The sequence below is a fragment of the Melospiza melodia genome, chromosome 3 (assembly GCF_035770615.1).
Source record: "Melospiza melodia melodia isolate bMelMel2 chromosome 3, bMelMel2.pri, whole genome shotgun sequence".
Taxonomy (NCBI): Eukaryota; Metazoa; Chordata; class Aves; order Passeriformes; family Passerellidae; genus Melospiza; species Melospiza melodia.
In genome coordinates this window covers 84,754,656-84,769,825 of record NC_086196.1, presented here as the reverse complement: position 1 = coordinate 84,769,825, position 15,170 = coordinate 84,754,656, and positions in this window count along the sequence as shown.

Sequence of the window (15,170 nt, the reverse complement as noted above, 5' to 3'; positions counted from 1 at the left end):
CCCCCAAACACAAACCTCGGCCCGTTTCCCTGGAAAACAAAAGTAAGCTACCCCGCTTCTGGATGGCAGATTGCAGGAACCACTTGGTACTATCAAACCAGCCCGACTTGGCACTGGTGCCATCTTGGGTCTGGGAACCATCCTGCGTATCGTGGATTCTAAGGAGCCAGCCGGCCACTCCCAGCCACAGGCCCGCAAACACAAACAACGGCGCTTTTCCCTGGAAAACAAAACTCGCCTGCCAACATTTTGATGGCAGATTGCAGGAGCCACTTGGTACTATCAAATCAGCCCAACTTGGCACTGGTGCCACCATGGGTCTGGTCACCATCCTGCCTATCGTAGCTTTTCACGAGCCAGCCGGTCACTCCCAGCCATAGGCCTCTAGACAAAAACCTCGGCCCGTTTCCCTGGCAAAAAAAAGTAAGCTACCCCGCTACTGGATGGCAGATTGCAGGAGCCACTTTGCACCATCAAACTAGCCCGACTTGGCACTGGTGCCACCTCTGGTCTGGGAACAATGCTGCGTATCGTGGATTCTAAGGAGCCAGCTGGCCACTCCCAGCCACAGGCCCCCAAACACAAACAACGGCGCTTTTTCCTGGAAAACAAAACTCGCCTGCCAACTTTTTGATGGCAGATTGCAGGAGCCACTTGGTACTATCAAACCAGCCCAACTTGGCACTGGTGCCACCATGGGTCTGGTCACCATCCTGCCTATCGTAGCTTTTCAGGACCTAGCAGGTCACTCCCAGCCATAGGCCCCCAGACAAAAAGCTCGGCCCATTTCCCTGGCAAACAAAAGTAAGCTGCCCCGCTTCTGGATGGCAGATTGCAGGATCCACTTGTTATAATCAAACCAGCCCAACTTGGCACTGGTGCCACCTTGGGTCTGGGAACCATCCTGCGTATCGTGGATTCTAAGGAGCCAGCTGGCCACTCCCAGCCACAGGCCCCCAAACACAAACAACGGCGCTTTTCCCTGGAAAACAAAACTCGCCTGCCAACTTTTTGATGGCAGATTGCAGGAGCTACTTGGTACTATCAAACCAGCCCAACTTGGCACTGGTGCCACCTCTGGTCGGGTCACCATCCTGCCTATCGTAGCTTTTCAGGAGCCAGCCGGTCACTCCCAGCCATAGGCCCCCAGAGAAAAACCTCGGCCCGTTTCCCTGGCAAACAAAAGTAAGCTGCCCCGCTTCTGGATGGCAGATTGCAGGACGCAATTGGTACTATCAAACCAGCCCAACTTGGAAATGGTGCCACCTTGGGTCTGGGAACCATCCTGCGTATCGTGGATTCTAAGGAGCCAGCCGGTCACTCCCAGCCACAGGCCCCCAAATACAAACCACAGCGCTTTTCCCTGGAAAACAAAACTCGCCTGCCAACTTTTTGATGACAGATTGCAGGAGCCACTTGGTACTATCAAATCAGCCCAACTTGGCACTGGTGCCACCATGGGTCTGGTCACCATCCTGCCTATCGTAGCTTTTCAGGAGCCAGCCGGTCACTCCCAGCCATAGGCCCCCAGACACAAACCTCGGCCCGTTTCCCTGGAAAACAAAAGTAAGCTGCCCCGCTTCTGGATGGCAGATTGCAGGAGCCACTTTGCACCATCAAACTGGCCCGAGTTGTCACTGGTGCCACCTCAGGTCTGGGAACCATCCTGAGTATCGTGGATTCCAATTAGCAAGACGACCACTCCCAGCCACAGGCCCCCAAACACAAAGAACGGCGCTTTTCCCTGGAAAACAAAACTCGCCTGCCAACTTTTTGATGGCAGATTGCAGGAGCCACTTGGTACTATCAAACCAGCCCAACTTGGCACTGGTGCCACCATGGGTCTGGTCACCATCCTGCCTATCGTAGCTTTTCAGGAGCCAGCCGGTCACTCCCAGCCATAGGCCCCCAGACACAAAGCTCGGCCCGTTTCCCTGGCAAACAAAAGTAAGCTGCCCCGCTTCTGGATGGCAGATTGCAGGATCCACTTGTTATTATCAAACCAGCCCGACTTGGTACTGGTGCCACCTCTGGTCTGGGAACCATCCTGCGTATCGTGGATTCTAAGGAGCCAGCCGGCCACTCCCAGCCACAGGCCCCCAAACACAAACAACGGCGCTTTTCCCTGGAAAACAAAACTCGCCTGCCAACATTTTGATGGCAGATTGCAGGAACCACTTGGTACTATCAAACCAGCCCAACTTGGCACTGGTGCCACCTTGGGTCTGGGAACCATCCGGCGTATCGTGTGTTGAAAGGAGCCAGCCGGCCACTCCAGCCACAGGCCCGCAGACAAAAACAACGGCGCTTTTCCCTGGAAAACAAAACTCGCCTGCTGACTTTTTGATGGAAGATTGCAGGAGCCACTTTGTACTTTGAAATCAGCCGAACATGGCTCTGGTGCCACCATGGGTCTGGTCACCATCCTGCCTATCGTAGCTTTTCACGAGCCAGCCGGTCACTCCCAGCCATAGGCCCCCAGACACAAAGCTCGGCCCGTTTCCCTGGCAAACAAAAGTAAGCTGCCCCGCTTCTGGATGGCAGATTGCAGGACGCACTTGGTACTATCAAACCAGCCCAACTTGGCACTGGTGCCACCTCAGGTCTGGGAACCATCCTGCGTATTGTGGATTCTAAGGAGCCAGCCGGCCACTCCCAGCCACAGGCCCCCAAACACAAACAACGGCGCTTTTCCCTAGAAAACAAAACTCGCCTGCCAAATTTTGATGGCAGATTACAGGAGCCACTTGGTACTATCAAACCAGCCCAACTTGGCACTGGTGCCACCATGGGTCTGGTCACCATCCTGCCTATCGTAGCTTTTCAGGAGCCAGCCGGTCACTCCCAGCCATAGACCCCAGACACAAAGCTCGGCCCGTTTCCCTGGCAAACAAAAGTAAGCTGCCCCGCTTCTGGATGGCAGATTGCAGGAGCCACTTTGCACCATCAAACTAGCCGGACTTGGCACTGGTGCCACCTCAGGTCTGGGAACCATCCTGCGTATCGTGGATTCTAAGGAGCCAGCCGGCCACTCCCAGCCACAGGCCCTCAAACACAAACAACGGCGCTTTTCCCTGGAAAACAAAACTCGCCTGACAACTTTTTGATGGCAGATTGCAGGAGCCACTTGGTACTATCAAACCAGCCCAACTTGGCACTGGTGCCACCATGGGTCTGGTCACCATCCTGCCTATCGTAGCTTTTCAGGAGCCAGCCGGTCACTCCCAGCCATAGGCCCCCAGACAAATACCTCGGCCCGTTTCCCTGGACAACAAAAGTAAGCTGCCCCACTTCTGGATGGCAGATTGCAGGACGCACTTGGTACTATCAAACCAGCCCGACTTGGCACTGGTGCCACGTCAAGTCTGGGAACCATCCTGCGTATCGTGGATTCTAAGGAGCCAGCCGGCCACTCCCAGCCACAGGCCCTCAAACACAAACAACGACGCTTTTCCCTGGAAAACAAAACTCGCCTGCCAACTTTTTGATGGCAGATTGCAGGAGCCACTTGGTACTATCAAACCAGCCCAACTTGGCACTGGTGCCACCATGGGTCTGGTCACCATCCTGCCTATCGTAGCTTTCCAGGAGCCAGCCGGTCACTCCCAGCCATAGGCCCCAAGACACAAAGCTCGGCCCGTTTCCCTGGCAAAAAAAAGAAAGCTGCCCCGCTTCTGGATGGCAGATTGCCGGACGCACTTGGTACTATCAAACCAGCCCAATGTGGCACTGGTGCCACCTCTGGTCTGGGAACCATCCTGCGTATCGTGGATTCTAATTAGCCATCCGGCCACTCCCAGCCACAGGCCCCCAAACACAAACAACGACGCTTTTCCCTGGAAAACAAAACTCGCCTGCCAAATTTTGATGACAGATTGCAGGAGCCACTTGGTGCTATCAAACCAGCCCAACTTGGCACTGGTGCCACCATGGGTCTGGTCACCATCCTGCACATCGTAGCTCTTCAGGAACCAGCTGGTCATTCCCAGCCATAGGCCCCCAGACACAAAGCTCGACCCGTTTCCGTGGCAAACAAAAGTAAGCTGCCCCGCTTCTGGATGGCAGATTGCAGGAGCCACTTGGTATAATCAAACCAGCCCGACTTGGCACTGGTGCCACCTCTGGTCTGGGAACCATCCTGCGTATCGTGGATTCTAAGGAGCCAGCCGGCCACTCCCAGCCGCAGGCCCTCAAACCCAAAACACGGCGCTTTTCCCTGGAAAACAAAACTCGCCTGCCAAATTTTGATGGCAGATTGCAGGAGCCACTTGGTACTATCAAACCAGCCCAACTTGGCACTGGTGCCACCATGGGTCTGGTCACCATCCTGCCTATGGTAGCTTTTCAGGAGCCATCCGGTCACTCCCAGCCATAGGCCCCCAGACACAAACCTCGGCCCGTTTCCCTGGCAAACAAAAGTAAGCTGCCCCGCTTCTGGATGGCAGATTGCAGGAACCACTTGGTATTATCAAACCAGCCCAACTTGGCACTGGTGCCACCTTGGTCTGGATACCATGCTGCGTATCGTGGATTCTAAGGGGCCAGCCGGCCACTCCCAGCCACAGGCCCTCAAACACAAACAACGGCGCTTTTCCCTGGAAAACAAAACTCGCCTGACAACTTTTTGATGGCAGATTGCAGGAGCCACTTGGTACTATCAAACCAGCCCAACTTGGCACTGGTGCCACCATGGGTCTGGTCACCATCCTGCCTATCGTAGCTTTTCAGGAGCCAGCCGGTCACTCCCAGCCATAGGCCCCCAGACAAATACCTCGGCCCGTTTCCCTGGAAAACAAAAGTAAGCTGCCCCACTTCTGGATGGCAGATTGCAGGACGCACTTGGTACTATCAAACCAGCCCGACTTGGCACTGGTGCCACGTCAAGTCTGGGAACCATCCTGCATATCGTGGATTCTAAGGAGCCAGCCGGCCACTCCCAGCCACAGGCCCTCAAACACAAACAACGACGCTTTTCCCTGGAAAACAAAACTCGCCTGCCAACTTTTTGATGGCAGATTGCAGGAGCCACTTGGTACTATCAAACCAGCCCAACTTGGCACTGGTGCCACCATGGGTCTGGTCACCATCCTGCCTATCGTAGCTTTCCAGGAGCCAGCCGGTCACTCCCAGCCATAGGCCCCAAGACACAAAGCTCGGCCCGTTTCCCTGGCAAAAAAAAGAAAGCTGCCCCGCTTCTGGATGGCAGATTGCCGGACGCACTTGGTACTATCAAACCAGCCCAATGTGGCACTGGTGCCACCTCTGGTCTGGGAACCATCCTGCGTATCGTGGATTCTAATTAGCCATCCGGCCACTCCCAGCCACAGGCCCCCAAACACAAACAACGACGCTTTTCCCTGGAAAACAAAACTCGCCTGCCAAATTTTGATGACAGATTGCAGGAGCCACTTGGTGCTATCAAACCAGCCCAACTTGGCACTGGTGCCACCATGGGTCTGGTCACCATCCTGCACATCGTAGCTCTTCAGGAACCAGCCGGTCATTCCCAGCCATAGGCCCCCAGACACAAAGCTCGACCCGTTTCCGTGGCAAACAAAAGTAAGCTGCCCCGCTTCTGGATGGCAGATTGCAGGAGCCACTTGGTATAATCAAACCAGCCCGACTTGGCACTGGTGCCACCTCTGGTCTGGGAACCATCCTGCGTATCGTGGATTCTAAGGAGCCAGCCGGCCACTCCCAGCCGCAGGCCCTCAAACCCAAAACACGGCGCTTTTCCCTGGAAAACAAAACTCGCCTGCCAAATTTTGATGGCAGATTGCAGGAGCCACTTGGTACTATCAAACCAGCCCAACTTGGCACTGGTGCCACCATGGGTCTGGTCACCATCCTGCCTATGGTAGCTTTTCAGGAGCCATCCGGTCACTCCCAGCCATAGGCCCCCAGACACAAACCTCGGCCCGTTTCCCTGGCAAACAAAAGTAAGCTGCCCCGCTTCTGGATGGCAGATTGCAGGAACCACTTGGTATTATCAAACCAGCCCAACTTGGCACTGGTGCCACCTTGGGTCTGGATACCATGCTGCGTATCGTGGATTCTAAGGAGCCAGACGGCCACTCCCTGCCACAGGCCCCCAAACACAAACAACGGCGCTTTTCCCTGGAAAATAAAACTCGCCTGCCAACTTTTTGATGGCAGATTGCAGGAGCAACTTGCTACTATCAAATCAGCCCAACTTGGCACTGGTGCCACCATGGGTCTGGGAACCATCCTGCCTATCGTAGCTTTTCAGGAGCCAGCCGGTCACTCCCAGCCATAGGCCCCCAGACAAAAACCTCGGCCATTTTCCCTGGCAAACAAAAGTAAGCTACCCCGCTTCTGCTTGGCAGATTGCAGGAGCCACTTTGCAGCATCAAACTAGCCCGACTTGGCACTGGTGCCACGTCAGGTCTGAGAACCATCCTGCGTATCGTGGATTCCAATTAGCAAGCCGGCCACTCTCAGCCACAGGCCCCCAAACACAAACAACGGCGCTTTTCCCTGGAAATCAAAACTCGCCTGCCAAATTTTTGATGGCAGATTGCAGGAGCCACTTGGTAATATCAAATCAGCCCAACTTGGCACTGGTGCCACCATGGGTCTGGTCACCATCCTGCCTATCGTAGCTTTTCAGGAGCCAGCCGGTCACTCCCAGCCATAGGCCCCCAGACACAAACCTCGGCCCGTTTCCCTGGAAAACAAAAGTAAGCTGCCCCGCTTCTGGATGGCAGATTGCAGGAGCCACTTTGCACCATCAAACTGGCCCGACTTGTCACTGGTGCCACCTCAGGTCTGGGAACCATCCTGCGTATCGTGGATTCCAATTAGCAAGACGGCCACTCCCAGCCACAGGCCCCCAAACACAAAGAACGGCGCTTTTCCCTGGAAAACAAAACTCGCCTGCCAACATTTTGATGGCAGATTGCAGGAAGCACTTGGTACTATCAAACCAGCCCAACCTGGCACTGGTGCCACCTTGGGTCTGGGAACCATCCGGCGTATCGTGTGTTGAAAGGAGCCAGCCGGCCACTCCAGCCACAGGCCCGCAGACACAAACAACGGCGCTTTTCCCTGGAAAACAAAACTCAGCTGCCCTGCTTCTGGATGGCAGATTGCAGGAACCACTTGGTACTATCAAACCAGCCCAACTTGGCACTGGTGCCACCATGGGTCTGGTCACCATCCTGCCTATTGTAGCTTTTCAGGAGCCAGCCGGTCACTCTCAGCCATAGGCCCCGAGACACAAAACTCGGCCCGTTTCCCTGGCAAACAAAAGTAAGCTGCCCCGCTTCTGGATGGCAGATTGCAGGAGCTACTTAGTACTATCAAATCAGCCCGACTTGGCACAGGTGCCACCTTGGATCTGGGAACCATCCTGTGTATCGTGGATTTTCAGGGGCCAGCCAGCCACTCTCAGCCATATGCCCCCAAAAACAAACCACGGACCTTTTCTCTGGCAAACAAAAATCAACTGCCCCACTTCTGGATGGCAGATTGCAGGAGCCACTTGGGACTATCACACCAGCACAACATGGCACTGCTGCCAACTTGGATCTCGGAACAATCCTACGTATCGTACATATTCAGGAACGAGCCGAACACTCCCAGCCACAGGCCCCCAAACACAAACAAAGGCCCATTTCCCTGGAAAACAAAACTCAGCTGCCCCGCTTCTGGATGGCAGTTTGCAGGAGCCACTTGGGACTATCAAACCAGCCTGACTTGGTAATGGTACCACCTTGGATCTGGGAACCATCCGGCGTATCGTGGATTTTCAGGGGCCAGCCGGTCATTCCCAGCCATATGCCCCCAAACACAAACCTCGGCCCTTTTCTCTGGCAAACAAAACTCAACTGCCCCTCTTCTGGATGGCGAATTGCAGGACGCACTTGGTACTACAAAAAGAGCCCGACTTGGCAGTGGTGCCACCTTGGCTCTGGGAACCATCCTGCGTATCGAGCATTTTAAGGAGCCAGCCGGCAATTCCCAGCCGTATGCCCCAAAAAGAAACCATTGACATTTTCTCTGGCAAAAAAAACTCAGCTGTCCCGCTTCTGGATGGCAGATTGCAGGAGTCACTTTGAACCCTACAACCAGCCTTACTTGGCACTGGTGCCACCTTGGATCTGGGAACCATCCTGCCTATCGTTGATTTTCAGGGGCCAGCCGGCCACTCTCAGCCATAGGCCCCCAAACACAAACCACAGCCCTTTTCTCTAGCAAACAAAATTCAACTGCCCCGCTTCTGGATGGCAAATTGCAGGAGCCACTGGGTACTACAAAAACAGCCTGACTTGGCACTGGTGCCACCTTGCGTCTGGTTACCATGCGGCGTATCGTGCATTTTAAGGAGCCAGGTGGCCACTCCCAGCCATATGCCCCCAAACACAACCCACGGGCCTTTTCTCTGGCAAACAAAACTCAGCTGCCCCGCTTCTGGATGGCAGATTGCAGGAGCCACTTGGTACTATCAAACCAGCCCAATTTGGCACTGGTGCCACCATGGGTCTGGTCACCATCCTGCCTATCGTAGCTTTTCAGGAGCCAGCCGGTCACTCCCAGCCGTAGGCCCACAGACACAAAACTCGGCCCGTTTCCCTGACAAACAAAAGTAAGCTGTCCCGCTTCTGGATGGCAGATTGCAGGAGCCACTTGCTACTATCAAACCACCCGACTTGGCACTGGTGCCACCTTGGGTCTGGGAACCATCCTGCGTATCGTAGATTCTAATTAGCCATCCGTCCACTCCCAGGCACAGGCCCCCAAACACAAACAACGGCGCTTTTCCCTGGAAAACAAAACTCGTCTGCCATCTTTTTGATGGCAGATTGCCGGAGCCACTTGGTACTATCAAACCAGCCCAACTTGGCACTGGTGCCACCATGGGTCTGGTCACCATCCTGCCTATCGTAGCTTTTCACGAGCCAGCCGGCCACTCCCTGCCACAGGCCCCCAAACACAAACAACGGCGCTTTTCCCTGGAAAACAAAATTCGCCTGCCAACTTTTTGATGGCAGATTGCAGGAGCCACTTGGTACTATCAAATCAGCCCAACTTGGCACTGGTGCCACCATGGGTCTGGTCAACATCCTGCCTATCGTAGCTTTTCAGGAGCCAGCCGGTCACTCCCAGCCATAGGCCCTCAGACCCAAACCTCGGCCCGTTTCCCTGGCAAACAAAAGTAAGCTGCCCCGCTTCTGGATGGCAGATTGCAGGAGCCACTTGGTAGTATCAAACCAGCCCTACTTGGTACTGGTGCCAACTTGGGTCTGGGAAACATCCTGCGTATCGTGGATTCTAAGGAGCCAGCCGGCCACTCCCAGCCACAGGCCCCCAAACACAAACAACGGCGCTTTTCCCTGGAAAACAAAACTCGCCTACCAACATTTTGATGGCAGATTGCAGGAGCCACTTGGTACTATCAAATCAGCCGAACTTGGCACTGGTGCCACCATGGGTCTGGTAACCATCCTGCCTATCGTACCTTTTCAGGAGCCAGCTGGTCACTCCCAGCCATAGGCCCCCAGACAAAAACCTCGGCTCCTTTCCCTGGCAAACAAAAGTAAGCAGCCCTGCTTCTGGATGGCAGATTGCAGGAGCCACTTTGCACCATCAAACTGGCCCGACTTGTCACTGTTGCCACCTCTGGTCTGGGAACCATCCTGCGTATCGTGGATTCTAATTAGCCAGCCGGCCACTCCCAGCCACAGGCCCCCAAACACAAACAACGGCGCTTTTCCCTGGAAAACAAAACTCGCCTGACAACTTTTTGATGGCAGATTGCAGGAGCCACTTGGTACTATCAAACCAGCCCAACTTGGCACTGGTGCCACCATGGGTCTGGTCACCATCCTGCCTATCGTAGCTTTTCAGGAGCCAGCCGGTCACTCCCAGCCATAGGCCCCCAGACACAAAGCTCGGCCCGTTTCCCTGGCAAACAAAAGTAAGCTGCCCCGCTTCTGGATGGCAGATAGTAGGACGCACTTGTTACTATCAAACCAGCCCGACTTGGCACTGGTGCCACCACTGGTCTGGGAACCATCCTGCGTATCGTGGATTCTAAGGAGCCAGCCGGCCAATCCCAGCCACAGGCACCCAAACACAAACAACGGCGCTTTTCCCTGGAAAACAAAACTCGCCTGACAACTTTTTGATGGCAGATTGCAGGAGCCACTTGGTACTATCAAACCAGCCCAACTTGGCACTGGTGCCACCATGGGTCTGGTCACCATCCTGCCTATCGTAGCTTTTCAGGAGCCAGCCGGTCACTCCCAGCCATAGGCCCCCAGACAAATACCTCGGCCCGTTTCCCTGGAAAACAAAAGTAAGCTGCCCCGCTTCTAGATGGCAGATTCCAGGACGCACTTGGTAGTATCAAACCAGCCCAACTTGGCACTGGTGCCACCTTGGGTCTGGGAACCATCCTGCGTATCGTGGATTCTAAGGAGCCAGCCGGCCACTCCCTGCCACAGGCCCCCAAACACAAACAACGGCGCTTTTCCCTGGAAAACAAACTCGCCTGCCAACTTTTTGATGGCAGATTGCAGGAGCCACTTGGTACTATCAAACCAGCCCAACTTGGCACTGGTGCCACCATGGGTCTGGTCACCATCCTGCCTATCGTAACTTTTCAGGAGCCAGCCGGTCACTCCCAGCCATAGGCCCCCAGACAAAAACCTCGGCCCGTTTCCCTGGCAAACAAAAGTAAGCTGCCCCGCTTCTGGATGGCAGATTCCCGGACGCACTTGGTACTATCAAACCAGCCCAACTTGGCACTGGTGCCACCTCTGATCTGGGAACCATGCTGAGTATCGTGGATTCTAAGGAGCCAGCCGGCCACTCCCAGCCACAGGCCCCCAAACACAAACAACGGCGCTTTTCCCTGGAAAACAAAACTCGCCTGCCAAGTTTTTGATGGCAGATTGCAGGAGCCACTTGGTACTATCAAACCAGCCCAACTTGGCACTGGTGCCGTCATGGGTCTGGTCACCATCCTGCCTATCGTAGCTTTTCACGAGCCAGCCGGTCACTCCCAGCCATAGGCCCCCAGACAAAAACCTCGGCCCGTTTCCCTGGAAAACAAAAGTAAGCTGCCCCGCTTCTGGATGGCAGATGGCAGGAACCACTTGGTACTATCAAACCAGCCCAACTTGGCACTGGTGCCACCTTGGGTCTGGGAACCATCCTGCGTATCGTGGATTCTAAGGAGCCAGCCGGTCGCTCCCAGCCACAGGCCCCCAAACAAAACCACAGGGCTATTTCCTGGAAAACAAAACTCGCCTGCCAAGTTTTTGATGGTAGATTGCAGGAGCCACTTGGTACTATCAAACCAGCCCAACTTGGCACTGGTGCCACCATGGGTCTGGTCACCATCCTGCCTATCGTAGCTTTTCAGGAGCCAGCCGGTCACTCCCAGCCATAGGCCCCGAGACACAAACCTCGGCCCGTTTCCCTGGCAAACAAAAGTAAGCTACCCCGCTTCTGGATGGCAGATTGCAGGAGCCACTTGGTACTATCAAACCAGCCCGACTTGGCACTGGTGCCACCTCAGGTCTGGGAACCATCCTGCGTATCGTGGATTCTAAGGAGCCAGCCGGCCACTCCCAGCCATAGGCCCCCAAACAAAAACAACGGCGCTTTTCCCTGGAAAACAAAACTTGCCTGCTAAATTTTGATGGCAGATTGCAGGAGCCACTTGGTACTATCAAACCAGCCCTACTTGGCACTGGTGCCACCATGGGTCTGGTCACCATCCTGCCTATCGTAGCTTATCAGGAGCCAGCCGGTCACTCCCAGCCATAGGCCCCCAGACACAAAGCTCGACCCGTTTCCCTGGCAAACAAAAGCAAGCTGCCCCGCTTCTGGATGGCAGATTGCAGGAGCCACTTGGTACTATCAAACCAGCCCATCTTGGCATTGGTGCCACCTCTAGTCTGGGAACCATCCTGCGTATCGTGGATTCTAAGGAGCCAGCCGGTCACTCCCAGCCACAGGCCCCCAAACACAAACCACAGCGCTTTTCCCTGGAAAACAAAACTCGCCTGCCAACTTTTTGATGGCAGATTGCAGGAGCCACTTGCTACTATCAAATCAGCCCAACTTGGCACTGGTGCCACCATGGGTCTGGTCACCATCCTGCCTATCGTAGCTTTTCAGGAGACAGCCGGTCCCTCCCTGCCATAGGCCCCCAGAGAAAAACCTCGGCCCATTTCCCTGGCAAACAACAGTAAGCTGCCCCGCTTCTGGATGGCAGATTCCAGGACGCACTTGGTAGTATCAAACCAGCCCAACTTGGCACTGGTGCCACCTCTGGTCTGGGAACCATCCGGCGTATCGTGGATTCTAAAGAGCCAGCCGGTCACTCCCAGCCACAGGCCCCCAGACACAAACAACGGCGCTTTTCCCTGGACAACAAAACTCGCCTGCCAAATTTTGATGGCAGATTCCTGGAGCCACTTGGTACTATCAAACCAGCCCAACTTGACACTGGTGCCGTCATGGGTCTGGTCACCATCCTGCCTATCGTAGCTTTTCAGGAGCCAGCCGGTCACTCCCAGCCATAGGCCCCCAGACACAAAGCTCGGCCCGTTTCCCTGGCAAACAAAAGTAAGTTATCCCGCTTCTGGATGGCAGATTGCAGGAGCCACTTTTCACCATCAAACCAGCCCGACTTGGCATTGCTGCCACCTCTGGTCTGGGAACCATCCTGCGTATCGTGGATTCTAAGGAGCCAGCCGGCCACTCCCAGCCACAGGCACCCAAACACAAACAACGGCGCTTTTCCCTGGAAAACAAAACTCGCCTGACAACTTTTTGATGGCAGATTGCAGGAGCAACTTGGTACTATCAAACCAGCCCAACTTGGCACTGGTGCCACCATGGGTCTGGGAACCATCCTGCCTATCGTAGCTTTTCAGGAGCCAGCCGGTCACTCCCAGCCATAGGCCCCCAGACACAAACCTCGGCCCGTTTCCCTGGCAAACAAAAGTAAGCTACCCCGCTTCTGGATGGCAGATTGCAGGACGCACTTGGTACTATCAAACCAGCCCAACTTGGCACTGGTGCCACCTCAGGTCTGGGAACCATCCTGCGTATCGTGGATTCTAAGGAGCCAGCCGGCCACTCCCAGCCATAGGCCCCCAAACAAAAACAACGGCGCTTTTCCCTGGAAAACAAAACTTGCCTGCCAACTTTTTGATGGCAGATTGCAGGAGCCACTTGGTACTATCAAACCAGCCCAACTTGGCACTGGTGCCACCATGGGTCTGGTCACCATCCTGCCTATCGTAGCTTTTCAGGAGCCAGCCGGTCACTCCCAGCCGCAGGCCCACAGACACAAAACTCGGTCGGTTTCCCTGACAAACAAAAGTAAGCTGTCCCGCTTCTGGATGGCAGATTGCAGGAGCCACTTGCTACTATCAAACCACCCGACTTGGCACTGGTGCCACCTCTGGTCTGGGAACCATCCTGCGTATCGTAGATTCTAATTAGCCATCCGTCCACTCCCACGCACAGGCCCCCAAACACAAACAACGGCGCTTTTCCCTGGAAAACAAAACTCGTCTGCCATCTTTTTGATGGCAGATTGCCGGAGCCACTTGGTACTATAAACCAGCCCAACTTGGCACTGGTGCCACCATGGGTCTGGTCACCATCCTGCCTATCGTAGCTTTTCAGGAGCCAGCCGGCCACTCCCTGCCACAGGCCCCCAAACACAAACAACGGCGCTTTTCCCTGGAAAACAAAATTCGCCTGCCAACTTTTTGATGGCAGATTGCAGGAGCCACTTGGTACTATCAAATCAGCCCAACTTGGCACTGGTGCCACCATGGGTCTGGTCAACATCCTGCCTATCGTAGCTTTTCAGGAGCCAGCCGGTCACTCCCAGCCATAGGCCCCCAGACCGAAACCTCGGCCCGTTTCCCTGGCAAACAAAAGTAAGCTGCCCCGCTTCTGGATGGCAGATTGCAGGAGCCACTTGGTAGTATCAAACCAGCCCTACTTGGTACTGGTGCCAACTTGGGTCTGGGAAACATCCTGCGTATCGTGGATTCTAAGGAGCCAGCCGGCCACTCCCAGCCACAGGCCCCCAAACACAAACAAGGGCGCTTTTCCCTGGAAAACAAAACTCTCCTGCCAACTTTTTGATGGCAGATTGCAGGAGCCACTTGGTACTATCAAACCAGCCCAACTTGGCACTGGTGCCACCATGGGTCTGGTCACCATCCTGCCTATCGTAGCTTTTCAGGAGCCAGCCGGCCACTCCCAGCCATAGGCCCCCAGACACAAACCTCGGCCCGTTTCCCTGGCAAACAAAAGTAAGCTGCCCCGCTTCTGGATGGCAGATTCCCGGACGCACTTGTTACAATCAAACCAGCCCAACTTGGCACTGGTGCCACCTCTGGTCTGGGAACCATGCTGAGTATCGTGGATTCTAAGGAGCCAGCCGGCCACTCCCAGCCACAGGCCCCCAAACACAAACAACGGCGCTTTTCCCTGGAAAACAAAACTCGCCTGCCAAGTTTTTGATGGCAGATTGCAGGAGCCACTTGGTACTATCAAACCCGCCCAACTTGGCACTGGTGCCACCATGGGTCTGGTCACCATCCTGCCTATCGTAGCTTTTCAGGAGCCAGCCGGTCACTCCCCGCCATAGGCCCCCAGACACAAACCTCGGCCCGTTTCCCTGGCAAACAAAAGTAAGCTACCCCGCTTCTGGATGGCAGATTGCAGGACGCACTTGGTACTATCAAACCAGCCCAACTTGGCACTGGTGCCACCTCAGGTCTGTGAACCATCCTGCGTCTCGTGGATTCTAAGGAGCCAGCCGGCCACTCCCAACCATAGGCCCCCAAACAAAAACAACGGCGCTTTTCCCTGGAAAACAAAACTCGCCTGCCAACTTTTTGATGGCAGATTGCAGGAACCACTTGGTATTATCAAGCCAGCCCGACTTGGCACTGGTGCCACCTTGGGTCTGGGAACCATGCTGCGTATCGTGGATTCTAAGGAGCCAGCCGGCCACTCCCTGCCACAGGCCCCGAAACACAAACAACGGCGCTTTTCCCTGGAAATCAACACTCGCTTGCCGACTTTTTGATGGCAGATTGCAGGAGCCACTTGGTACTATCAAACCAGCCCAACTTGGCACTGGTGCCACCATGGGTCTGGTC